Raw genomic sequence first — 27,786 nt, forward strand, 5'->3', positions numbered from 1 at the left:
TGCATGGTCTACCTATGTTGATGGGATGATGTCTGTATTCCCTCACATATATGTGCACGGCAAACTGTGTGTGGAATAGTACATTTACAATTGGGCTACATTTCATTTTGCGCCCCATATAGGAGTATGTCACCATTGTTTATTGGCTGACACATTCCCTCATACATGATAGCATGTCATTTGGCATGTACACCTGCAGTAGCAATGAGGGTCATGACAGATCGGCCTAGACTTTAGAGCCACAATGTCCATTTCTATGAGCTTGGTGTGGCATCAAGTGGACAAATGCACTGCACATGTGTAAAGTCTAAGGTATTTGCCCTGACTGTGGACATGCATCATGGAGTGACTTGCAGTTATGTTTTAAACACGTGTTTGGGTAGAGGAATTCATCCACAGACAGACATCTGGGTTTGCATGACCATTATGTGGACAGTGATGAAGCTTCCTATTGGGCAACATGCTGTGGGCCTTCTACAAGCCCTTGCAACTTCTGTGTCTCTCCAACATGCAAAGGACTAATGGCTTCTACTGATGCACTCAGAGTATGTCATTGTAAGGGATGCCAGCCATTAGTGGTGATTAGCCTGGAGCTTACTCATTCAATATGTGGTGCATTCAGGGAACACTTCTCCCTGACATATTGGTCATGATGTCTACAGTGGTTATTTCCATGCCAAATGTGTGGCGTATCTGTATGTCATTGATAATACTTCCTTGACTCTATTGGAACAAATATCACTTGGTGAAGTGTAAACTGTTGATATGTTTCCAGTGTGACATGGGTATTTCCATATCACATTCTCCAGGCTATCGTACTTGTGTTATCAACATGGATGAATTTTGGTGCATCATTTCTTAATGTAGGGTCGTTATGTATGTTACAAATCAATGTGTGCATGCCCTTGTGTGAGATCTGTGGGAATGGACTTTGTATTGGCCTGTAATTGTATGCCAACATGTTGCTGAGGTCTGCTCCATGGGGCAAAGCTTTGTGTGTGATGAGGTCTCCTACTTGTTGACTGGTTATTGTGAATGCACAACTTCAGCCATGCAATTGTAGTTTTCTGAGATCCTGTGGGAAACTATTGGCAGTTCAGATGGCATGCATGCATATGGTAGTGCACATGCATGGTCCACTTAGGTGGAATGTGTTGCCAGGGCCTACTTGGCATCATGATAATGTTTGCTAATCAGAGCTGTGGTTCAAGTGTGTTCATGGAAATGTGATGACCCTATTCCTCTTTGTCTTTGCAGCATTAGCACCGGCAGGGGAAGGACATGGGGCAAGCTGAGTGGGAAAGCATCTGGCCACAGGACCTCAGGGAGTGCCACAGGGGAGACCGGAATATCCTCATCATCATCATCGTATTCCTCCTGCAATGGACACTCTTTAGGGGTGGCGGATCCATTGGGAAATCCCCCAGTACTATCCTTGTCTGCCACCACTGTCTAACACCACCCTCCCTGTTGCTCCCCACCTAGTTTGTTGTGTCTGCTCACCCAAGAGGGTGGGCATCTCCTTTGCCGCAGCACCTACACCCCACCCCCTGTTACTCTGCTTCCCCCACTGAGGAGGCTATTGACCTTCTGAGAAGTATTGCTTTGGGTCAGTCAGCCATTGTTAATGCCATCCAGGGACTGGCGACCCAACTCCAGCAAACCAACACATTCCTGTAAGGCATTCATGGTGCAACATCTGGCCTACAGAGATCTTTTCAGGCTCTGGCCTCCTCACTGACAGCAGTCAGTAGCCCCCCACCTTCCGTCCTCCCTCCACCGCCCTCTTCTCACTCCATATTCCCCTCCCCTACCTACCCAAAGCACACAGACCGATCCACAGACAGCCACCGCAACAGCCAAGAGGAGCACACACAAACACAAGCAGCACAAAACACACCACATCTAGCATACCCACAGGCACCACACCAACAATCACTGACACACCCACAAAACTCCTCAAACCCAGACACCACCCCAGCAGACCTCCAGACATCCACCACTACCACCACACCTGCAGATACCACAAATACAGACACACAGAAATCCCAACATACATCATATCTGCAGTTACCACCCCAACAGCCTCACACCGACCCACCACTGCATCTCCGAGCACTCCACCAACTATCCCAAGACACAGAAACTCCCACACTCACCCATTCAACAGACAGCCACCACACAGAAGCATACTGCCCATAAGCACCCACCTACGACATCCACACCTACACAGCATACAGCCACTCCCTGGACCTCCAAATTCAGACTCATTTCTGAGGACCTTCCCTGTGACTTTTTTTTTTTATTAGACCCTGACCTTACCCCTGTTCTCAGCACACGGCAACCGTGGCCGAGGGCGAGAGGAGCTCGTCCAGGGCACCCAAGCGGGTAAGGATGATGTGGATGGAAATTACATGAATGAGATAAGTGCAGGTGGAATAGGAGATGGAATAAGAATGTAGAGCTTCATGGCTTCTTCAATGGTCTACAGGGAATGATAGCTTATAGATTTCATAACTCAACTAGGGGAGAAGCAGCAGAATAGGGTGGACTTGAAGAAGATCCAAAGTAAAATAGTTGTAACAAAGCATGCATTGGAGACAAAGGAAACACTCAACCGCGAGTCTACACAATCCAGTGTTTTACACTTTGCCTCCACAAAGTGAAATTTAGGAGGCGTAGCACCAATCAACTATTAATCTGTAGAATTCCAGTTTGAGTATGCTTAGCTGGCATCTTTGAAGATACCACAAAAAGCATCAGGCAAGACCATTACCCATATTGACACACCCGCTTCACTCATAACAGAGACCTCTATTTTCAGCAGTCTGTAGTTTCTTACCCTTTGACTTCCGCAAGCATATGTGGCCAGATGTATCAAAATTCCAGGTTGCGATTCCAAAATTGCGAATTTTAGGAGATCGCAATTTTAGAAATGAAAAACGCGATGAATCAAATTTGAAAATCGCTAATAGCGATTTTCTAAAATATGCAAATGCCAATTGGGAGATGCAAATACCGAACAGCCAAAAAATTTGCGATTCGGTAACTGAAAATTGCAAATAGCGAAACGGCATACCGGAGCAGCCTCATGACATCACAAGCAGGAAGTGAGTCAGCCCATGCTGTTTCCAGGAGCCACACCTATAGGAGCAGTGAGAGAGACACAGCCCAGCACCAGGGAGTCAGCATTGTGAGGAAGCCAGGATCAAACTGCAACATGGCCAATGCTGACAATGGGAAGGAGAAGGGAGAAAGGAAGAGGAAGCTGAAATTCAGTGAGAAAGAATTGGAGGTCCTCATTGAGGAGGTTGTTGGGAACCATGATAGACTTTTTGGCAAGACGTCACTCCAAGTACCTGAGAGTGAGAAGCGGAAACTCTGGTCTGATATACAGACAAAAATACGCGCAGGGGCCAGATGTATCAAAATTCCTGGTAGCGATTCCAAAATTGCGAATTTTAGGAAATCGCAATTTTAGAAATGCAAAACGCGATGAATCAAATTAGAAAATTGCTAATAGCGATTTCTTAAAATATGCAAAAGCCATTTGGGAGATGCAAATACCCAATCGCAAACAAATTAGTGATTCGGTAACTGAAAATCGTAAATAGCGAAAACGGCATACCGGAGCAGCCTCATGACATCACAAGCAGGAAGTGAGTCAGCCCATGCTGTTTCCAGGAGCCACACCTACAGAAGCAGTGAGAGAGACACAGCCCAGCACCAGGGAGTCAGCATTGTGAGGAAGCCAGGATCAAACTGCAACATGGCCAATGCTGGCAATGGGAAGGAGAAGGGAGAAAGGAAGAGGAAGCTGAAATTCAGTGAGAAAGAATTGGAGGTGCTCATTGAGGAGGTTGTTGGGAACCATGATTGACTCTTTGGCAAGACCTCACTCCAAGTACCTGAGAGTGAGAAGCGGAAACTCTGGTCTGACATACAGACAAAAATACGCGCAGGGGAGGCTCTGTGGAGGAGATAAGCAAGTGATGGTACGACTTGCGGTCCTGTGCCCAGGAGAGGGTGGCCAGCAGGCTTAGGGAGGCAAGGAGCACTGGAGGCGGACCATCCACCCACACAACGTCCACCCCTATGGAAGACCTGGTGGGGTCCGCATTGCTGCCAGAAGCTGTCAGTGGTGTAACTGACATTGACACCTCAGAGACACCCAGCACCAGCAAAGGTAAGGCCAGTAATTATGTGTATCCTCACATGTGCATGTACACATGCCCCTTAGGAAATAAAACATAGCTTGATGCACAATGAAAAGTAGTCTATGTCACATCTTACATACAACACAACAGTGCCTTATGGGAGTGGTAGTACACAACCCTATGGTGAATGCACAACATAAATAGCAAGATAGTGGGCAGCCACATAGAGAAACACCACAAACGACTCAGGGTGACACAATTTAATTGTACATGAAAAGCAACACTGTGAAAATCTGTGGCAAATGCTAGAACTGACATACTGCACATTGTCCTTGCAGATGACTCGGTCCCTGCTGCTGCAGGATCTGAAAAAGTGGGGGAAGCAGAAACACAGCCACAGTCAGACTCAAATACCAGTGAGTCCTACAGTATTGTACCGACTAGACGCAGGGCAAGGGTGTTACCACTGCCAGAGTACAACCTGGACTCAGATGAGATGACAGAAAACGAACCCACACCACCATCAGAGGCGAGTCCCACAGGAAGACAGCAGTCCCTGCACCAGTGCCAACGTCAGCCAACTCCCCTCAGGAGGCACCACGATGCAGGCAGACAGGGCACAGAAGAAGAAGTGGGCCCATCAATCTTTGGCGGCCTGGAAGCTTCCATGCTGAAGGTGCAGCGCCTGCAATGCAAACATTTGAAGTCACTGCACAGACAGTTTGTGTCTCACAATAGCAATATGGGGTTACAAAACAAGCACTTGGAGTCCCTGACTGAGGGACTGCAAAGAGTTGCTGAAAACACCAAGGAGTTGACACAGGCCATTGGGGAGCTATGCACTGAGATACAGCAGGAGCGAGTCAGCCAGCAAATGGGCCATCACCATTATTTGTCAAAGTTTGATCCTTTTTGTAGATCAGTCAATCGGCTTGCAAGTTCAACAGCCGATATATCACGGCGTGCCGTTGCCACAAAGGTGGAGATGGCACATTGCAGTCGGGACATTGCACAGGGACTGGTGCAAATTACCAACTTAGTGGATGCCATGCAAACAGCACGCAGTGCCACAACCAGTGAACTGGGTGTTGGTGACAGTGAGGAGTCCTCTAGCCTCAGCAGTCTGACAGTCCCTGTGATTGATCCGAGGCGTTGCAGTGCCAGACACAGTACTACAGGTGAACCTGCTACTAGAGGTGCCAGCGAGGGCACTGAGCACTCAAGTGGAGTGCGTGGATGTAAGAAGTAATGTTGAGGGCTACAGGGGACCATCTCAACATGTAGAAATAAAGTCATGCTATGACGCTAATAGTGTGACACTGTTAATAGTGAATATTATTGTGAATATCTATTACCTAATGACACATTGTTTACCTGAAGTCAAGGTAATAAAGATGCTAACTACTGAAATACATATTATTGAAGTGGATTTGTCATTACTTACATCAAAAATGGTTGCGCGTGATGTCAGCACATCTTTGCCTGCCTTCTGTTGCACTGGTCCTGTATGCTGGTAGAAGGGGTGGTAAGAGATCATCATCCTCATCTGAGTCTGGCTCAGTGAGTTCCACTGGTATCCCTCTGGTGGTTGCTATGTTGTGTAGGATGGCACATGTGGCCACAATTTTGCATGTTGGCACAGGGCTGTACTGTAGTGCACCTCCACTCCTATGGATACACCTGAAATGGCTCTTCAGCAGCCCAAAAGTGCGCTCCACCACATTGCGGGTAGCCCTATGTGCAGCATTGTACCTCCTCTTTGCTGGAGTGGCAGGGCTCAGGTAGGGCGTTAGCATATAGGTGCGCACTGCGTAGGCACTGTCTACTGAATGCACAGAGAGTGAAATGAGTACATTTGCTGTCTGACGTCTTGCTTACATCAATGCATTATTCAGAACTATCAAATTACCTCGTAGATATCCTTCCCCAAACTCCCCAGCTAGCAGTCTTGTGTGTATCCCGCTGTGGTTAAAAATGTAGGAGTCATGGGAGCTCCCTGGGAATTATGTTTTTTATGGTTGCGATTGATGAAGCAGAAAAAGAAAGACTAACACATATTCATATATCATGTAACAAAATCATATAAGATAGTGTGATTTTAGCAAAGAAAAATAATGTGCGTGGGAAAATGTGCCCACGAGGTAGTTCGCCATTATTATAAACGAGCTTAATTAATCATGAAGAATCGATAAATGTAGTAATCTGTCATAATTGCAAATGTATTCTATGATTTTCTTGTTGAAACTGTTTTATGCTTAGCTTAAATTTAGTAGAGGCTTTGGCCTAGTTGCCTGGTCTCAAATTTAACTGCATGGTTTTCACTTGTATTAACAAAAACGTATTTTACTTTAAGGTTGTATTTTTCTTCAATAGAAATTACTGATACACTTATCTCAAGGTTTCGTGCTAGGCTAGTTTCATCCCCTATGAAGCAAGGTCAGTTTCTGCAGGTGCAGACATCAAAGACTCTGATATAGAAATAATTGGCAAACTTTGTTGCAACTTGTGTTCCAAGGCTCCAAGGACACCTTATGCATAAATTAGTACTAAGAGAAAGACACTATTCATTGGTCAAAAGGAAGCCACCCTATGAACCCTCCAATGGAAGACCCTGAAGAATTTGGAATGTTTCTTACTTAAACCCACCGGACAAAGAGAAGTCAGCCATTTTTCCTTGATGCCATTTTGAAGCCTGATTCAAGACGCCATTTTAAATGACACTTTGATGCCTTTTCTCTGTTGCAGAGAAAGAGAATTCTCACCCTAGAGACTTTAACTTTACTCCGTCTTGCCCATGTGATAACTTTTGCCCCAATTTCCTTGCTGCCGCAAGGAAACTTGCTTTAACTTTGCCCCTTTGAAATCTGCACCATGCTGATCGAACCGGTACCTGAAGGACGAAGATTATTCCTTGAATGCTGATTGTATTTGGTAAATATGAAAGGATAATTGTATTATGCATTGTGTTTTCCTTCTTAGGTACCAACTGCTTATTTTGACAGGGCCCAAGCTAGAAGTTTTCTAAATTTATGTTGACTAAATTCGTTTTGCAACGAGCCCCACATGCCAATGCTAATTAGAGGTTAGTTGAGGTATTCACTTGATGCACCATGCTAAATTGAAATCTTGTTATGCTGACCGATGTATGCAATTAGTCAAATTCAGTTGCTTATATTAGTGATTTGCATTGCTATAACCGAGTGCATTATAATCCAGATTTTGCGTAGATTACGTTTCTTCCGACGCTATGGACAGCTAGTAATGTTCGTATACGTATATCATTTGATTTTGAGACTCACCTATATTGTGCTAGCTTTGTTAATATAGGGAAATAAACTCTTTAACTTTTAATAAACTGGTGTGGTTATTCATGACTGAAAGGTCATGGTGTGTCAAATACTGATTACTATTGATTCTTGATTGTCGTTTGATTACTAATTGAGTATTGGTTATCGATTATAAATGGTTATTGATTATTAATTTGAGTGATTCGACTATTCTTGGATGAGGAGAACCCAACTCGGTTAAATGGTTCACCGACCTCCGGCGTGTCCGAGTATAAGTAATTTATAAATACTGGACGCGCTATCACGATATACATACTCGGTGGCCGATGGTGAACAGATTGATACATGTGTCCCATCAATGGCACCTAGGACATGTGGGAACTGTGCTATCTGGTAAAAATTAACTTTAGTTTGTTGTAACGCCTGTGGGGTGTTGGGGAATCTTATGTACAGTTGGATTCTGCTCAGCATGGCATTGAGAAATGGGTTGAAAAATCTAGAAAGGGCACTTTGTGATACCCCTCCAGCTGCTGCTATGACCCCTTGATAGCTCCCTGAAGCTAGTAGGTGCAGGGAGCATAATACCTGCACATGGGTGGGGATGCTATTGGTCCTGTGTGTTGTGCGCTGCAGCATGGGTTGTAGCTCAGCTATCAGGTCAAGTATCATGGCTGAGCTTAACCTATACTTATCATAAATTTCCTCCTCAGTCTGCTCAAAAAGGGTAATGCGCACTCTGAAAATGCACTCCTGTATCCTCCCCCTCTCCTCAAACCTGCCAAGATCCTCATTCTCCTCGCCATGACGTAGAGTGCAGCCATTGTGGAAGAGGGGCTGAGGCACTCTGGGCCTCTTTATATAGGTTGCACCTGGTTCCCACCTGGTTTCAATTTGTGGTAAATTGCATGTGCAAACGGCCATTCTGCGAATATTCACTATTTGAGATTTTTTTCTACATCGCATTGCGATTCTGTTTTTGCATGTCGCAATCTGCATCTCGCAAATAGCGGCACGATTTAGGAGATCACTATCTGCAAATCGCAATTTTGTATCGCGATTAGCTTTTCGCAAAAAGCGATTCGGTAAATCATATCGCTATTTGCGATACGCTGTTTGTGACAGGCAAATTCGTGTCTCATTCGCTAAAAATCGCTATTTTTGGGATTTCTAATTTTTCCACTGCGAATGCCTTTCTTACATCATAAAAAGCATTTTTGCATTCGCAAACGGGACATTCGCACCGTTTGCGAATGCAAAAGGGCTTGATACATTGGCCCATGGTTGGTGACCTGGGCTCTGCATCATTTCCAGTTCATTGGGGTGGAATGGCTGCTGGAAGATATAAAAAAGAAGAGTATCATGCACAATCCAAGCCAAAGATCATCTCCCTGATATGCATATACACTGTCTTTCTGCCACAGTGAATCATCTTTTGCTTCTCAATGGTGTGCAGCCTAAAGGTGATACTCCAATCATGGGGAAGCATTATGTTCAAGTGTGCACACTTTGTCAGATGAATGATTTCTTCTAGCATATCTGGCAGTTTAAATGTTTTTAGTAATGTGCAGCCTAATTAATTTGCTGACTGAGAGTAGGTTTAGAATAGAAAATAAATGTATAATATGTGTAAAGCCTGGTTAGCCAGAAATAAAGGTAAAGACAAGAAAGGAGTTCCTGAGTAGGGGGAATCATGCTGTGAGGATGAAGAGCCCAGTTTTTGGGAGAACACATTGAAGGTAGGTGAGCAAGAGGGGGCTGAGGGTGTACTATGTAGCTTTTCCCTTTGTTGATATGTGCTTTAATTCTCTTATAGTTTTCTTCCTTTGTAATATATGGATAATAAGGCATCCATGTGGTGCAATGCAGTTGTATAATTTTCATTTTAGCTCACAGGAGCATTTTCAGTTGTTGTGGCACCAAACATGGGACAGCAATACCAGCCTTACATATATGCTGAGCCCCATTATTCTCAGAGTGCTGCACACCTCAGAGTAAGCAGGACCAATTGTCTTTTCTTTTGGATGTCATGCTTTTAAGGGGCACAGTACAAATAAAGCTGTATGGAAAAAACACTTAAGTACCTTGCAATGTCACAGTAGTGATGTGTGTGGAGCATAATGTTGCCCTGGAGTACCACCTGACCAGCCACAACCCCTGTCATCAGCTGAACCTGGATTAGACTCAACGAACAGCAGGGCGATGAGCATTGATTCTACAGTAGCTGATAAGCTGGTGCCTGGCCCAGCTGCAGGACAACCCCAACTCCCATTCGCTCTGAATTAGAGGAGAAGCACAAAGTCCTTCTTAGGATAGAGTATATATGTATCTATTGTAAAAGCAAGTTCTGATGCTGATGTACCTGCAACTGAGAATAATTTAAATTTCATGTGTGATGAGACTAGAAGCCAGGGAAATTCTTTGCTGGATTCAAAGACTTGGTTATATGTCTCGTGGTCACAGTTCAGCTGTGACTGCAAGATTTTGGATCAGCTACAACTTTTCCAGCAGGAAAGCAGACTGGCCCAGCAGTGACTAAAAAACCATGGCAACTACGACGAACAAATTGGATTTTCTTGAGTTTCTATCATCTCACCTACGTAAACATGAATCTAGAGGGAAAAAGTTATAATCTATCTGTCAGACGCGACATAACAATTTTTTGGCAGAATTATAGCCTGGTGAGTGGTGCTGGAGGAGAAATAGATTAGAGCGTCAACAGTTTCAGCTAAGGAGGGGCAGCAAGGGAGGGAGTGGTGAGGGCAGTTTTAGAGGAGGGCCAGTGGTAGGGTAACTAACCAGCATGCATGGAGAACAAAGGAAGCACTCAAATACATGGTTCGACACATGTCCAAGTCACCTCCTACTGATGCCTGCTCTCGGTTACTTTTTCAATCCAATCTGTATAAGTCACCAGGGCTGTGCATGGTCATTCTTCAACAACCTCAGGCCTGTTCTCAATTGTGCTCTCAATATGGTCTGTATAAGGCACAAGGGCCATGCACTGTTTATTTTGCTCTTTGTCAGGCCTGGTTGTTTTCTGTGAAAGACAGCAAAAAAAATTTTCAGGAAAGAACTAATGAGAAAATGAATAACTTGATGGTGGTAATGTTTAAATTAATATCAGTCATTGCTAATTACACTTGGCTGGATTCCTGTCTACTGTTATTTGCTAACCGTGTCACTGAAGACAGGGCCCTACTATTATTAGGGACAGTTCCCATATCTCCTATGAATGGGAGCACATACAAATGCCAAAATGGCAAATGCCAAAATGCCTTGCCATCAGTTAGGTGGAGCAGTAGCTCTGTGGCACAGGGAGCAAAGAAAAAAGTGTAAGGCCTTCACATGGGGTACTAGTTAATATTCTGTATTATGCAGCGTTGGTCCTATTGTTAGAATGTTCAGGGCCACATTAGAATCATACTTCTATTGGATACAATTCTTACTGGCCTCATCTAACCCCCCCCCTTTTGAAACCCTTGCTTACCAAAGCACTTCCCTTTGTCTCCTTGCAGCATAGGTTGGGAGGTTCCTTCTCTACATCACAGTTTCCTGTGCGGTAATGAGGGATGGGTTCTGTGAAGGTACCAAGAGAGGTCCTCAGGCAAAACCCAGTTCAATGTCCACTTGTATTACTCCCTCCTCACAGTAAACGGTCTCCCTCCAATTTCAGCCCTCCTCAGTCCTCCTTTGCACTCTGCCTAAGTAGAAAGCTTTTCACAGATGCTCCAGTACCATCGATATTGATTCTGGGAAATCAGGAGGGATAGCAGACAAAAGTCTTAATTATCTGAACTATTTCTTGAGCACTGGTATCTTGCACAAGTTCACATGCTTTGAACATCTCTCGTTGTCAGAAAAGACCATGTACCATATATAAATTCAACATCAGAGTTTACTTTAGTAGCCCATCAATGTCTCCTTACGTAAGCCGTCATATCACTGAAGCTACATGGGCCATTTTAGATTGTGTGAGGCACAGCAAGTGAGGTAGACCTGTAAACTGCATGAAGTATACGTACATTTATGTGCAAGTGCCAGTGTTCTCCTCTCCAGGGAGAATTGATGTATATATGTGGTGGCAGGCTACAGGTGAGAGTCTTGACTAGGAAGATGAAGGTGTCCTGTAGGCCTAGCTTTTGATGGTCCCATTTGTATCAGTGCATTGCCTGCCTGCAGGGGGGGTAGGACAACTTCAGGTACCCAATTGCACAAAAGGGGGAGTACATAATGCCTTGGTGCGTCGGAGGGACTACCTATCGGCATGTACGAGGTGCAAGTGATATTGTCTAGATGACTAAGAGGAATGTGATGAAGTGTGCAGAGGGAGGAGCTCTGACAAAGGCAGCTGCTAGAGTGGCATTGCTGGTGGGTGGGCACTCAGTCTATCTTACTTAATGGCAGATGGTCCACTGCTAGGGATTGGTTCCACATTGCTACAGAAATGACCAAGGATTCAGGGAGCAAATATAGCAACTGTAGGAAGTGTTAGAGTTATTGTTTGATATGCTCAGTTCACAGCAGTGGGATACAAACCTTCTTGCTGAGATGTGGAACCTGAGGTATCCTCCTACCTGGCACTTGGGTAGTTGCTGACGAAATAGACTACCAAAAAGTCATTTTTGGTTTCTAGAGGCCCTCATCGAGGGTTTATGAAACCTATAGTATGTTCAGTATGCCTGCGGCATTGGCAGAATCAGGCACACTTATGCAATTCACACATAAGTTCATATTTTGTTGCCTCACTAGCAGTGTTTAATTCAAGCCAATGGTTATATCTGGGGCCTACCAGCACTTATTAGGGGACCGGCACTTATTTATCATCAGACTGACCCAGAACAAGAGAGAGAAAGGCAGAGAAGGGGAATAAGGAGGAAGAATAACACAGACAAACTGATATCCTGGAGAAATCAAGGATGAAAAAGAACCTGCAAGACAGTGGCAGCTTGCATCTACAGAAAGTGGTGGGGTGGGCAAATGGGTCATTTCATGCACAATGTAAAAAAAATATATATAAACTTATCTTACATGCACGACACATCCTCCTCCTTGCTGCAGTCTGGTGTTCAACGTGGGCCCCAATCAACTCCATTAACCAATCCTGGCGCAGCTCCCATACTGTTCACAAACATGAGAGAAGTACCACGATTGGAGGAAGAGGCCTCTCTCAGCACTTTCGAGGGCACTGGAGGTTGGCGCTTGCTCTAACACAGCTGTCTGAAGAAAGCTGGGTTAGAAAGGCTTCAAAGTGTGCATGTCTGGCTGGAAATCTCATGATGGCTGGCCAAAGGGACATGTGCACTTTGAACTGAAATGCCCAGGCAGCCCACCCTACTCCCTTCTGCTGCCACTCAGCAGGCGCCGTCCCATCCTGACTCTCGGTTCGGGACGGGTGGATGAAAAATAAAATGGTAATAAATCAACTTTATTACCAATTTATTTTTCATCTCTGGGGCTTTTGGCGGGGCAACGCTTCTCCGGTATAATGGAGGAGCCGCCTCTGCTGCGAGATTCAGATAAAGGGGGAGGGAATGTGTGGTGGTGGATGAAAAAGGCTTCAAGTGGAATAAAGACTAGAGAGTCTTGGCTTTTGGCAAACCCGACACTTGGGAACGCTTGTGGTGGTCTTCCAAGAAATCTTTGAGTCCCTGGACTTATTCTTTTACAAATTGAGCATTGCTCATTAGGCTTTATATCCTAGTGGCTAGTTGGACTAGGTTTGGGACGATAGACTAATCTACCTTCTAACCACTTAGGACATGCTTTGAGAGCTGAGACACAAACAACACATTTGTCCTTTTTTCAAATTACTGGGGCCTGATGTGAGAAGTGAACAAGTTTTTCCCACCATGAACATTCACACACCATTCCCGAGGGCCTGAGTAAGATCCACTCCTCGATAATAATGGTTACTGATTCTATGTCATATATGTGTTGTCCTGGCAATGGAATCTTATCATACGCAGGCTTTTTAGTTTTCTTAAACCAGTGGCAAAACTTTGCCCTCACTGTATCGTTGTAGACATAGGCTGCCCCACTCCTTATTCTTCCTAGTGAGATAAAGGATTATTCCCCACTGTGGTTGCTATTGGCAGAAGGAGAGCCATAGGTTACCAAAGGTTATTTATGGTTCTCGGGAGAAGTGAGCACTTGAAATATAATGCTGTTACAGATAATACAATAATGGTGGAGTTTTAGCTTTTTTTCTTTTCAACAGAATTCAGCATGCCAATTTCACCCTCCTGCATCAGGGCATCATATGTTACACAACAATGTACGTAGAGACCACCATTGGAACACTTTCACAGGTTGCAACCAGGTATGTTATTGTGTATGTATGTATATGCTATACTCACTTTCCCTCTCAAGGAGTGTGCAGCGTTATTGCCCATCTGTCTATACTTTATTCAGAGTTGGCTTGTCTTTGGTTTGCTGAATGAAATAAGATAAACAGTGTCAAGCGACAAAAATCGATCTGCAACACCACTGAGTGCGGGATACCACTATAGGCAATATACTGTAAAAGTACTATTCTTAACTGTGCATATACTTGACTATATATACATCTCTATTTCTAGTCCCTATATCTATAGCTGTCTCGCCTTTATTCTACTTCATGCCTCTCTCTTTACATCTTTACATCACTTTGCAGGCTCTTTTTTCATTGATTGTTTCTTGCAGTTTCTTATCGTTCTTTTCCTTTCTCCGTCTCTCACTTTGAGCCAAAGGTTGATTATGAAACAGAGTCCTGGGCCCCAGAAATACTGGTGCCCACCATCTGCAACCACCAGCTCAAATCTATTGTTAGTACACTACATTTGTATGCATCTTTGGAATGTAGTGCCAGTGTAAATTTCTGGCCCCACTGACCAGGTGCCTTTGTTCGTCGATGGTTCAAACTTCCTGAAGAGATTTTTTTCAGAACCAATGGTATTGTATTACCTTCTGTAGGGTGATGAACAGTCTTACTCTTACTGGATTCTTTCAGTAACTCCGATTGAGGCTTGTGCATAAACACATCTACTTGTTCAAACAAAAGAGAATGCACAGTTCTTGAGACCTCGATATAGTGTATAGAAAATCAGTTTGACTGATAATTTCTGACAATCATGTAAATAAACCAGTTAGTGTTCTTAATAAAGGAAGACATTCTTGGCCATTCAAATGTGCTGTCACTCCTCAATTTTTCTGAACGTGGGCTTTAGGACTGAGAGGACGTTTAATTGGCACAGAATAACTAGGTCATGTAAAGGAGGTAATGCCAACACCCAAACTGTTGATGTTTGATAACATCACTGAGCTGTAGAGGCACCCTTGATTTGGACTTAGGGAGGCTTAGATGACAAAGCCTGCAGATCACTCACCCTCCAAGCAGATGTTATTGCCACGAAAAATGCTTTTTTAAGCATGAGTAGTTGGAGGGAACAATTATGTGGAGGCTCAAAGAAGTGAACATCATAAAGGTGAGAAACAAATTAAGATCCCACTGAGGCATAATGAAAGGCAATGGGGGAACATGTGTATTAGACCTTTAGGGAGTTTATTTACAATAGGGTTCTTAAATAAAGAGGGCTGGTCAGGCAACCATGAGAAGGCATGCAGAGCAGAAAGGTAACCCTTCAGAGTACCCAAAGCAGAGCCCTGCTGGGCAAGGGTAAGATTAGAGAGAAGAATATCAGATTGAGAAGCAGAAAGCGGGTTGACAGTATTTTCTGTGCAATATATTACAAATTTCTTGCATCAGCAGGTGTATACAGTCTTGGTACAGGGATGCCTAACTACCAGAATGACATTACAGACTTCATTACAAACGTCAAAAGCTGTCAACTGTTGCCCCTTAATCTCAATGCAAGAAGGCGGAGAGTGGACAGTTTTGGGTGGAGGACCCTCCCCTGCTGCTGCGATGGAGGATCCTCCCAAAGGGTCAGCCTGATCGAAGGATCAATGCTCAATTGCAGAACCTCGGGATACCAGACTCTCTGTGCCCAGTACGGAGCCACAAGGATGACTAGGACCCGACCACTCCTAATCTTCTTAAGAACTTTGGGCAAGAGTGGTATGGGCAGAAAGGTGTACAGGAGGCCTGAGCTCCACTCGAGACAAAAAGCATCTTGGTCATTAGCCGCCACTGCAGGTCCTTTGCAGTTCCCTCCGAGATCTGGACCATGTTGGAGAGATTCCTCCTATGCTTTGTCCACTGAAACTTCAGCTCCCACTGCACAGCCTGCATATGCCATCTGGAATGAGTTACAAGAGGCCATCAGGCCCAGCAGCCTCAGAGTCATTTTCATCAAAATCCAGGATAAAGGCTGAAACATTGGTTTCATAGCCTGAATATCTTGGCTGCTGCTTGGGAGGATAAGCCCAAAACTGCACTCTGTCCAGAACAGCTTTGATGACAGGAAGCATCTAAAAGGGAGTCAGGTGTGACTTTGGTACATTTATAGTGAACACCAGCAAATGCAGAAGGTTGGCCATAGTATGGAGGAGAGGGATGACAGTGTGATGTGAGCCCACCTTCTTCAGCCAGTCATCGAGGTAGGGGAAGACTGGTACTCCTGATCTATGCAGATGAGCTGCAACTATTGCCATCACCTTGGTGAATACCTTAGGGGCGCTGGTAAGGCCAAAGGGCAGCACGGTAAACTAAAAGTGTTTGTGATCTTCTGTAAACCTCAGGTAACGTCTGTGGGCAGGCAGGAAGAGAAAGTGGAAATACGCATCCTGCAAGTCCAATGCTACCATCAAGTCTCCTCGGTCACAGGCAGACAAGACTTGAGCCAATGTGAGAATCTTGAATTTCTCCTTTTTGAGGAGGAGATTGAGGGTTCGCAGATCTAGGATGGGTCGAAGACCTTTTTTCTTTTTGAGTATCAGAAAGTAGTGGGAATAGCAACCACTGCCTTCTTCTGATATTGGTACCCTCTCTATGGCTCCATGGCCAAGAGAGCCATGATTTTCTCACGGAGCAAAGACAGATGACCCTCCGACAGCTGCTCATGCATTGACAGATCAATGAATACATTTAAATCTAACATTTTTTAAGTATTTGGAGAATACAATTGAAATATATTGCTTTTGTTTCCCAGAGATCAATTGCATTTCATAGTCAATCAGAGTTTGTTTACTTAATACTGATGTGGTTTTACTAAGACTTAGACAGAATACAGATGTGCTGCACAAAAATGAAGCTCTGTAGACTGGTCCTTGTAGGACTCTTTATCTGGCTTAGAGGATATATTTTTCCCAAGTGATTCTTCTCTATTTATTTTGAGTTAAAACAGTCAATTCGTGCTTGCTTATTAACGTTTGGAGAGCAAGCAACTTGACACTCTTCTGCATACTCAAAGCAAATATATGAAGGCTGTCCTTCTACAGGATGTTTCGCTCAAAGGCATCTTATTATTTCAGGTTATCTTTACATTTGTGTGCCAGCAGTTTACTTCATTGATGTTTAGCTTAAAGATATTTCATCATAGCATAGCTCAGCAATCTGATTCGCAGGACAATTTTCCCTAAAATTTAAGCTTTAAATGTGTCCTACACAAATAATATGTAGCAACAATACAGAAATACAGCTGTGAAGGATAAAGGGAACACTAAAATGTATGATTACCCCTCCACTTCTTAACATCCCCTACTCTTTTACCCAGTCTCCCTTAGCATTGTACAGTATGACACTGAACATCACAGAGCTGCTCCCCTGTGTAATTCTGTCTTGGAATGACCAGACTGATATCTGTAAATTTGCAAAAAAAAGTATAAGGCGCAACCCAGTGTGAGGCTCAATTTCATTAACAACTGTGTCTGCCCAGCACAAATAATCCCTCAGTTATCACTGGACCACACTTCCCAAGTTGCTCTTCTTAACCCCATTAGTGTGTGTCAGCCAGTAGTGCACTCCACCCGCCCCTCCAACCATCTGTGATGTCAGTGCTCCCGAGGCACGCTTACTTCACACTTTTCCCCACCAGAGGATCCAAGGACCAGATAAGCATCCTCTCCCCACTCTGGAGGGAAAAAAAGGCCAAAACTGCTTTCCCAGATGCCAGGAAAGGATCCATGGAAAGGGGAAAGTCTCCCCTTTCCTTCGATGCCTTCCTGGCACTTTTTCCTAGCCATGGATCTCAGCGCGGCTGCAATCCATGGCCAGGAAATGGCCATAGGCCTCAGAGATCTTCAGTTAGCGGTGTCAGCCCTTGTGTAAGAAGACCGCCCTTGTGGGGGCAATATTTTTTATAAAAAATAAGGGTTTCTCCCCTGTGGGTGCAATCGTGCCACCTAGGGTATAAATCTGCAATGTGCTATCCTGAAATGTTTAATTTTGTTTTTGTTTGGTATTTGTAGGGTTCACAATATGTCATCACTATGGCATCACATCTCTCTTCTGTGGTTTGGGGGGACATTTTCAGGAAGTTCTGATATTTCCAATTACAAAAAAATCTAAACAAATTCGTTCCTCAAAATGCAAAGTACAAATATATTATATGCCTGGTGAAGATAAATAAATGTAATCTGAGCGTTGTGAATCAGTACACAAGATAATTAAGAAAAAAGTGAGAAAAACAAATAATAAACCCCCTATGGCTGCATATTTGTTTTTTTTTACATATGGTTTCACTTGGGGTCGCAATCGCTCCCCAGGGAAACCACACGTATTTAAAAAAAAGGTGACAGAGGGAGACTGATGCTTTCTCTCTCTCTCTATATATAAATATATATATGGGTGCAGGGGACAGAGATGAAAGCTCTGCTGTTTGACAGCGGAACCTGCTTTAAAGGTCCTGCTGTCAAACAGCAGAGTGTTTGCTGTGGCTTGGCTGCAGCGGCAGCTATTTTTCAAATATTTGCCCCATGGGGTGGTGGTCCCCAGGGCGTGGGGGCCTCAGGCCCCCGTGCATATCATTTCTTAAACGCCCTGAATGATGGAGGGGGCCAGGTGGCCCCCGCATATCAAAACGGCCCTGGGAAGGTAGCAGTCCCCAGGACAATGGGGGTGCACGTGGCCCCCCGCATGAACAATATAAGTCTTGGGGATGTGGCAGAGTGTTCTAAAAAACATTCCCCAGGACTTTATAATAAGGAAGCATGTGAGACCGGGCTTCCTTTGTTTTTTTTTGGTGGGGGGGATCCGCAGATTTGCTTGCTGCTGATCCGACCACAGGTAAGCGGTCAGAGTGTTTTTACCCTGGCCTCTTTTTGATTTTTTATTATTGTTGTCTGGGAATTGGCTTCAGCCGAGTCCCAAGGTGGCTGACAACACTTCTGTTGTTGAAATGTTATCATCCAATCAGATCTTTGCACAAGATCAGGAAGGGTCGCAAATCCTTCTCTTCTCTATATTTACGAATTTGGATTTTTTTACATTTCTCAGTAACTACTGAATGAATTTACACTAAATAACAAAAAGGGCACTTTCTGGGCAAGAGGTACCTTTCTGACAAATTTAGTGTTATTCTGTCCAGTGCTTTTTGCGCAATTGCTTCTCAATATTTCCTGGGAAAATTAACATTGGAAAAGCTCTAAATTTGAGCCCCCCTTTATCTCAGCCCCCACTTGACAGATCGCCCAGAAATTGTTCAGACAACAGCTCACATGACTGTTGAATTTTTTTAGGAAATTTCTTGATGATTAGTCAAGCAATGCCAAAGATATAGGCAAGCAAAAAACAGCTTTCTCTATAGAAACTAGGTCCTAACTATAACTACCTAGTGGCGACCGCCACTAGCTAATATGTATATATAGCGAGGGGTATTTTTATAAGATCTATATCCATATATACATATATATATACATATACATATATATATATATATATATATATATATATATATATATATATATATATACAGATATACATATATAGTTATATAAAGATATATATATTGGACTTTCAGGCACAGACAGCTGTCGGGTAGCAATAAAAATGTCAAGATAACTCTTGTGATTATGTTCCTTCTAGAGAAAGAGATCAGACTCTTGCCTAGTAGCAGTTTTGATGTCATACAGTAGAGCAGAAGACAGCCGTTACCTGCACTTTAAAACAAATTAAATGTATGTGCGAGGGGGGCTATGGGGAGATGAAGGGCACTTTTGCTGGGTGGTAGTGATGGAATACAAGAAGGAAGTAATGGGATGGGAGTGCCAAAAATGATTGTCGCACTTGGCCACACTAGCACTAAAGGCTGTGATGATGGGTATGTGGCAAAGTAAAGTAACAGTGTGTCTTTTTTAGTGTTTATTGAGAACCTGTTGATTGAAGGAAGAAGCGAAGGGAAGGTGCCTGACTTATTGTTGCACACATCTCACACACACACACACCCACTAGCAATTTTGCTCACAGCAAATCTGCCTTCTAGGTGGGCTAGTGTTTTAGAGGGACAGTTTAGCCAGTAGCAGAGATGGCGTCTCATTGGATCACTGCTGCTGAAGCCATAACTCAGGTTATGGTGGACAGATCTGAGGCAGGATTAGAGACTGAGACAATAGATACAGTAGATACTGAGATAGCATCTGAGGGAGAGGATAATGGGAGCAGGATCTGGGAGTGATTTGTCAGTCGGCGGAGTCCCATCCAATGACACCTCTGTCGCGTTGGCTCTCATTATCCTAAATGAGACTACTGGATTTCTAGGCAGCAGGATCGATAACGGTGTGGGGGACTGAGTCTGACCCACGTGTAAGGAACTCTGTCACCCTAAATCCGGTTGTTGCTCCGGCTAACTAGCAGTGCCTCATTTCTCCCACGGGGAAGAAATTATTGGGCAGCCGAGCGCATGACATCTTTGGAACTTCTCAGGGAAGTCGTGGTCACTCAGATCCAAACCAACTCTCTCATTCACAATATGGTCTCATATACAAATGACAAAGACAGTATAAGTTTTATATAATGTTTTAATAAAACAACTGTATTTTAGATATTAAGGCGTGAGCCGCAATAACCAGAACAATACAACATAGTAGGATTGATATAGTAACCAGGAGAGTAAAACATAGAAATAAAGCTATCATAATTCCTAACCGTTTCTACTCTCCCTCTGCTTGTTCTATTTAGAGCACAGCATGTTAAGCTTTCAGCTTGCCTTTCTGTATCACTAGGGAGACGGATACACTCATACCTGAGCAAAGGCCTGTGATCTTGGTTCAGCATCTGCAACGAGGCAGTCAGCGTCAAGTTGTGGTTCCCTGGTCGGAATCTCCCTCTTGCGTGTATTGGGACAAGGAAGTGATTTTATAACTAACATGTCATCGTGATCACAAAATGTCCCTACGCAGGAATGCCAAGTCTAAACTCTTATCACGTCTATCGGCAATGTACCAGACTGTATCCTTGACTGAAGCACAGAGTAAATATGTTATGGAGAACTCCAGTGCTGAAGTAGGCAAAACAGTGTGATATGAATAAAAAACAACACCGTAGAACTGGCTATTTGAAAAATAACAGTACGAAGCCTAATAAAAACCATGTAGAGCAGAGTGCACAGAGGCTCTAAGCTGTCAGCAAATGAATAAAATATATTCAGGGCAAAATGCACAAAGGCCTAAAGCCTGAAGCTAAAGCGCAAAGAATACGTAAAACTAAGCACACTACACCCTCCCCTTGTCGGTAGCAAGTGGTTCCAATAATATAAAAGGATGCCCTAAATATAACCAATACCTAAAACAAGTATTTCGACAAGGTGAGAAGACAACAAAGTCATAAATTTAGATAACATATGGTCATAAAACCAAATTCAATATAGTGTCAATTTTGTAAAAATCCAATCGTCAGATAGAAGCAATAGAACGCAGGAGTTCCTCCACTTCGATATATGTCAATATCGGAAGATCCACGCCACAAAGTACCATGGAGCAGGTGTGATCCAAAGCCCCAAAACCATTCAGGGCGGCACCCCGTGCAGGGCCTATGAAACAGACAATACCATCTTCCTCCAGGAAGGGAATCTCATAGACTGCCTCACGAAGCAAGCGCATCCGTAGTGCACAAGTCTGGGAATGAGCCCTAATCGAGAACATCAACAGATCAGTATCGACCATTGGAGGGCGCTGCAATGAGAGACAGAGAGCCAGTGCATGTTCAAACGAGCACCAAAGGCATCGAAACACGGGTTGCACACAATCCAAAACCGGTCTGAATGACAGAGACCAGTCGTACTCCAAATGTCCCAGGAGTGTTGCTCCAAAATGCTGCATCATGCGTTCACGACACAGCTGCGCTGATGGGAGCAGCAGTACAGGATCTCGTCGTGATGGGACAGCCATTGCGAAAAAACAGCAATAACAGCAAGACTCCAGCCAAAAAAGCCAAAGTAATCGGGAAACCCCCAAAAATGCTTCCGAAAATAGAATGTATAGCCGAAGGTATCAAACCGAATATGGAAGAGAAGGTATGAGCAAAACCAATGCCAACGACTTTGAAAATATGTGCAATACCAGCAGTGCTGGATGCATTAAATATACGTCCCACAAGTTCACCGAAGTGAGTCGGAAAGTTAGTATTCAAAAGGGACTGTATCTCCGCCGATGACCTTGCCACCTGAAGTGCGTAGGTCTCGCTAGCAGATGTAAGGGCCACATGCTTTTGAAACAATAAAGCTTTTAGCCGACTCAACTTGTCGAAATCAACCTTGGAAGTAGCAATATGAGGCCAGATGTCCGCTACCTCCCTAATTTGAGTGGGGGGAAACAACACATTCCCGCAGCACGTAACGGCCTTGTTGACAACGACGATGTAAACTATTCCGGCACGCATGCCACAGCAGCGTTCGCTGTTAAGAACAATGTAACTGCCGTTAGAAAGCACCTGGAAAGTGTTTTTAATAACCGGGACTGGAACTCCCTTCAGATAACAAGCTAAGTTAGCAATCAAAGCGTTACACGCCCCATGCAAGGACAGCTGTTTACAAACCATTGAATGGCTGACAGAAGCTTCGCATTCGCTGCCGCTAAGAAAAACCTCCTTCAAACCATTAACACATCTGTACTGAAAGGGAAGGTCCCACACCTCGTGTATAGAACTGTCTCCCAATAGTTCATATCTACCCACCGGAATGTGCTTCAAACACGAAGTAAATTGCAAAGTAGAGATAGGCAAATTAATAACCCCATGGATCAACCATTCAGCTGACGGAATCTCAGCTACCGTGAAAGGCAGTTTCTCTAATTTTTCAATATTTAACATAACATATGTTGCTTCCTTTTTAGCCATCAGTTGTTGTTCACGAGTCAAATTAAAAGAGATAAAGATCTCTCTGGCACGAACGTGCTGCCATGGAACGCGACCCGCCTTCAAGGTCTGAAGAGTCCAACCCAGCTGCATGATGGACCGCGTCTGACTCTGCCCATGATATAAAGAAGACATGTCCGATTTAATAATGTCAATGGCAGAGGAAACAATGCTGTCAATCGTGTAAACACGTTCAGAAAGGGTATGCATGCCATTATCAACAACAGACAAGGTCTGCATCAGATTTTCTTGATCAATCTGCCTCAACCGGGCTGCAGCCTCTTGTTGTGAAAGCTTCCAAATCTCATTATAAACCTCGTATAAGAACCTTTTCTTCCGTGGTACTCTGGGACCTGACAAAAAATCTTGTAAATCAGTATTATTAGACAGTAACATGAGATGTGACTTAACTGCATCCAGCGTGGAGGACTTCAACCATTGCTGACAAAGCTTCCCCACACTGTATGTAGTTATAATATCAGCATGTTCTGGTGAAACCTAACGAGGGTCTGCCCTACTAGTCCTGAACCCCCCTGAAGAGGTGACAAAACGTTGATGACACATATTAGTGTCTACAGGCCATAATAACCACCCGCCTGGATGTAACGATGAAGTGTTAAGTGTACCATTCTGGACCCAATGTGTAAAGTCACTGAAAGTAGCATTCACATAGTGCTGCCAATTTGTTAATTTAGAAGGGACAGGTATACTAGGCAAAGTTAACTCCTTAATCGTTGCTAAGCCCAAACAGCTAGTCTGTTGTACTGTGTCATTGAGGAAAATCATCTGTACAGGGATAATACATGCTCTAAATAACGTGTCCCTGCCTCGCATTTGCCAATTTTTCGTACCCCAAACACTTTTCAAGTCAACAGTTTTGAACCAGTATTCATATCCCTCGACCGACAGTTTAGATACAAACAAATTAGAATACAGTAATTTAGTATCGGTCAATAACATTTGCTTATTAGAATACGGTGTAACTTTAAAATAGTAGGACCTAGCATTACGTGGATCATGCCCCGTAAAATATGCAAATTTGTCATAATACGTTTTTGAACTCCCTTGTGGAGGAGTCGAGCAATGTTCCCATTGCACATAATTAAACATGGACTTAGGGCTACTAGCTTTATGAATAAAGTGGTGTCCATAATAGTTGTAACAAAACATGTCACCATGATTATCTCTAAACTGGTAAGCATCTTCATCGTCATAGACAGTATAATATTGCAAATCCGATAGCATAGAATCTACTGTCTTCACATCCCAATCATCAGAAACAATGCCAGGTATAACAATATAATTCATTGATAATTTGAGGACATACGGTTTTTGAATCAATTCAGTGGGACCATATATATCAAACATTACTTTATCCCACACAATTCCATCCGGAACTGGTATAGCAGAAATGTTCACTGTGGACAAGTCTCTTCGAACCATATGAGACGAAAAATGTGGTTTCAACACAGTCTCCACGTGCTCAATGTCAGATCGATCAGGAAGAAAATGACCATGTATTATCAGAAAAAAAGTAACCACAAATCCCAACCATAATAATATAGTCATCACGGCCAAAAATAGCCAAAAATAGTTCCAAGGAAAAACAAAATATGTTCGTTTAAGCCATCCCAGCAGCCGTTGTGGACCGTGGACAGAAGACATCGAAGACGAGGAGCCGGACCCATCATTATCAGCGTCGTTGAAGCAGCCAGAAGCAGTTCTAGCAAAAGGTGCAACACTGAACGAAGAAGCAGACGGAGGCTATAAACCACATGTTCAGAAACATCAGTAGAACGTACAGCAATTTGATCACAAGATTCCATATTAATCGCCGTCGGTGGAACGATCGCAAGATCATCATCCACCGTCCCCAAGCTCGGAGAGGAAACAGTGTCGGTGAAAATCACCTGCATCGGGACCTCATCCCCAGTAGTGAGAGGGATTCCGGAACTACTGGGTGTCCCTCTTGGTCTGCTGTGCAGAATCGGCCACATGTTGTAACTTGACATTATCAATGGAAACAAAGCGATTTCCTTTGGCCCCTCGCAGCGGCGGTAAAATCACAGTTCTCGTGCCGCTTACCCCTAACACAGGGACAGGTTCTCAATAAGAAGGACCAAATTCTTTTTTAACTGCGACCTTTTCACGCACCAGATCCCCAATCCTGGGTATCCAACCATTAGGTGTCACTGGCTCATCCTTAATTCCAGAGGAGGCAGCACTCGTAGAAGAGTTATCTTCACGAAATTGTTGTAAATCCTGCAAAACAGTGACACGATCATTTATGTCAAAGGGCGTATCTGCCGCCTCCACACCAGGACCATCTAGATCAGGAACATACATTCGTGTTCCGAACAGGCACTCATATGAAGTACGACCCCCCAGTGACCTTCTAGGCAAGTTATTAAGTGCTCTCTGTACTCCATACAGGTGGGCTAGCCAACTACGACCCGTACCTATAACCCTGGCTGTTAAGGATTGCTTTAAATCACGATTTAAACGCTCCACGACAGAATTTCCCTCGGGATGAAATGGAGACGAGAATTGGAGTTGGACCCCCAACGAAGCCATGGTGTCCCTGAATGCCTTAGAGGCAAAAGCAGGGCCCTGGTCCGAATGAAAAGCCGCAACTGCAAATGTATCGACAAAGATACGCAAATCTTTAATAACAGTCCGAGCGTCAGCTGAGCGCTGTGGCCATACCCATACAAATCTGGAGCACGAATCTACCGCAACCAATATATATTTGTATGCACTATCTGGTGTCAGCGGACCACAATGATCCAAGTACACACACTGTAATGGTTTGTTTGAAATCAGAAGGGGCGTCTGCTGCGGGCGTCTAGCCGACGATGTCTTAATTTGTTGACAAATGTCACAACAAAGGACATACTGTTTCATCTCTTTATAGAGACCAGGCCACCAGTAACAAGCCTGTAAAAGTGAAATTGTGGCAGCCACCCCTGCATGTGCAGAAGCCACCCCCTCATGTGCTGCAGAAATCAATCGAGGTCTCTCAATTTTATTGGGAATTTCACGTACACCAATGCCTGGAATTATAACAGTAGCATGTAGCGCACCATTCAAGCAGTAACTATATTTCGAAGGAAATCCTTTAGGAAAAGGCGTGCCATCAGCCGTAGCCTTTATGGCAGCTGAAATTTCTGTGTCTGGTTTTGAACTCGAACGAGTCACTGCGGCTACTGTGGCGACAGCCACTGCCGATTTCGCGGCTTCATCAGCCAAAGTATTCCCAGCAACTTGTATTCCAACGCGCTGGTGTCCAAGTGTATGCACAACATGGACATTAGGAAGCGTTTCCTTTAGATCCCCAACCTTACCCCACAACATTTTATGCTTAATGGTGTTGCCTTTAGAATCTCTGAACCCATTCATCTTCCAATAGTGTAAATATTCGTTGAAAGACTGCACACAGTAGTAGGAGTCACAGACCAGCAAGGTTAAAAGTGCCTGATCCGCGTGCTCCAACGCTAACAATAGAGCTTTGAGCTCAGCCAGCTGTGCCGTGCAATCTCCCAAGCTTTTAGTATAAGTATGTCGGGAGCAGAACACTTCCCCCTCCATAGTGCCGCTCACCACCGCACATGCAGCAGAATATTGTTGTTTAGTCCCAACCGCCGGTTGCGCAGAGCCATCAGTATACATGACCACTTCATATTGGTCAATAGGCAATGTACCAGCAGGAACAGGGTATTCTATTTCGTATTGAAGAAATTCTTGAGTCTGCAGTTTAGGGTCAAATACATAATCTACATCAGTGGCTGTCAAAGACGTAGCCCATTGTATCCATCGCGGGTGTAGAGCCTTCGAATTAGGAACACTCGCTTTAGTAACAGCCTCTAAGGCCGGAACCGGGGAAACGACAACAATGCGTTGACCCTGGGCCAGCGGTCTTTCTTTAATAACAGCCATCTGTACTGCAGTGAGAATTTTCTCAGTTTGTGCAAAACGTTGCTCTGCAGCAGAATACAAGTGAGATTTGTATGCAATCGGGACAGTCTCCCCTTCATTAAAGGTGACATAAGTAAACCCAACAGCCCCAGGTATTACCCTGATCACTAAATGTGTCTTATTGTCCCGAGTGTGTAAGTGTTTAACTGCTAAAAGATCACTCTGTAATTCTCGCAGTATGTGTGTATGTTCAATCGTCCAAAGTTTACTCGAAAAACTCGGGCGAATCAACTCGTATAATGGTTTTATACGAGTTGCATACTCAGGAATGTAAGTTCTGCCAAAATTCAGAAACCCCAACAATGACTGGAGCTTCCGAACCGTATTAGGAGGCTGCAATAAAGCACATTTCTCCAAAAAATGTGGCGCTAAGCTCTTGCCCTCACTCGACAACTCATATCCCAGGAAAATGACGCTGAGGAAAGCAATCTTTGATTTCCTAAAATTGAACTTATAGCCAATATCAGCAAATCCCACAACAATGCGCGATACACGCCTTAGATGTTGCAGAATCTCATCATCTGTCAGATATATGTCATCAACATAGGATAATGCTTCAGGGTCGAACTCATGCAGCATTTCAGTTACACGAGCCGAAAACAGTCCTGGGCTATTCTTATACCCCTGAGGCAAACGACAAAAAATTTTCTGAGAGCCAAACGCACTGAAACAGGTATAGTCCCGACTCTCGGGCGCTATATTCTGGCAGAAAAATCCATTCGAGATATCCGATGTTGTTTTGTATTTTTTACGCACTATATTATTCATAAGCGCTGCGCTATGTGAATTCTGTATTGCATATGTGCGTGTATGACTATTCAAATGTCGGTAATCCACCACTATCCTATATGAATGGTCCGGTTTAGCAACCGGAAACAAGGGATTATTCATCGGCGAGACACAGGGCTCAATAACACCCTGATACTCCAATTCAGTAAGAATTTTCCTAACCGATGCACTAGCTTCAAATTTGATAGGATATTGCGGTTGTGGCTGAGGTTCGCCCTTTATCGGTATTACATGATAAGGTGATTGTCTGTCCCACCCCACGTTATTTCTATACAAGGCAGGAGCCTGTGCTAGAGCCCATGATTTACTATAGGACTCCGCGAGTTCTCTCGGAACAAGTGGTGAGAAGGAA

The sequence above is a fragment of the Pleurodeles waltl genome, chromosome 2_2, assembly GCF_031143425.1.
Source record: "Pleurodeles waltl isolate 20211129_DDA chromosome 2_2, aPleWal1.hap1.20221129, whole genome shotgun sequence".
NCBI lineage: Eukaryota > Metazoa > Chordata > Amphibia > Caudata > Salamandridae > Pleurodeles > Pleurodeles waltl.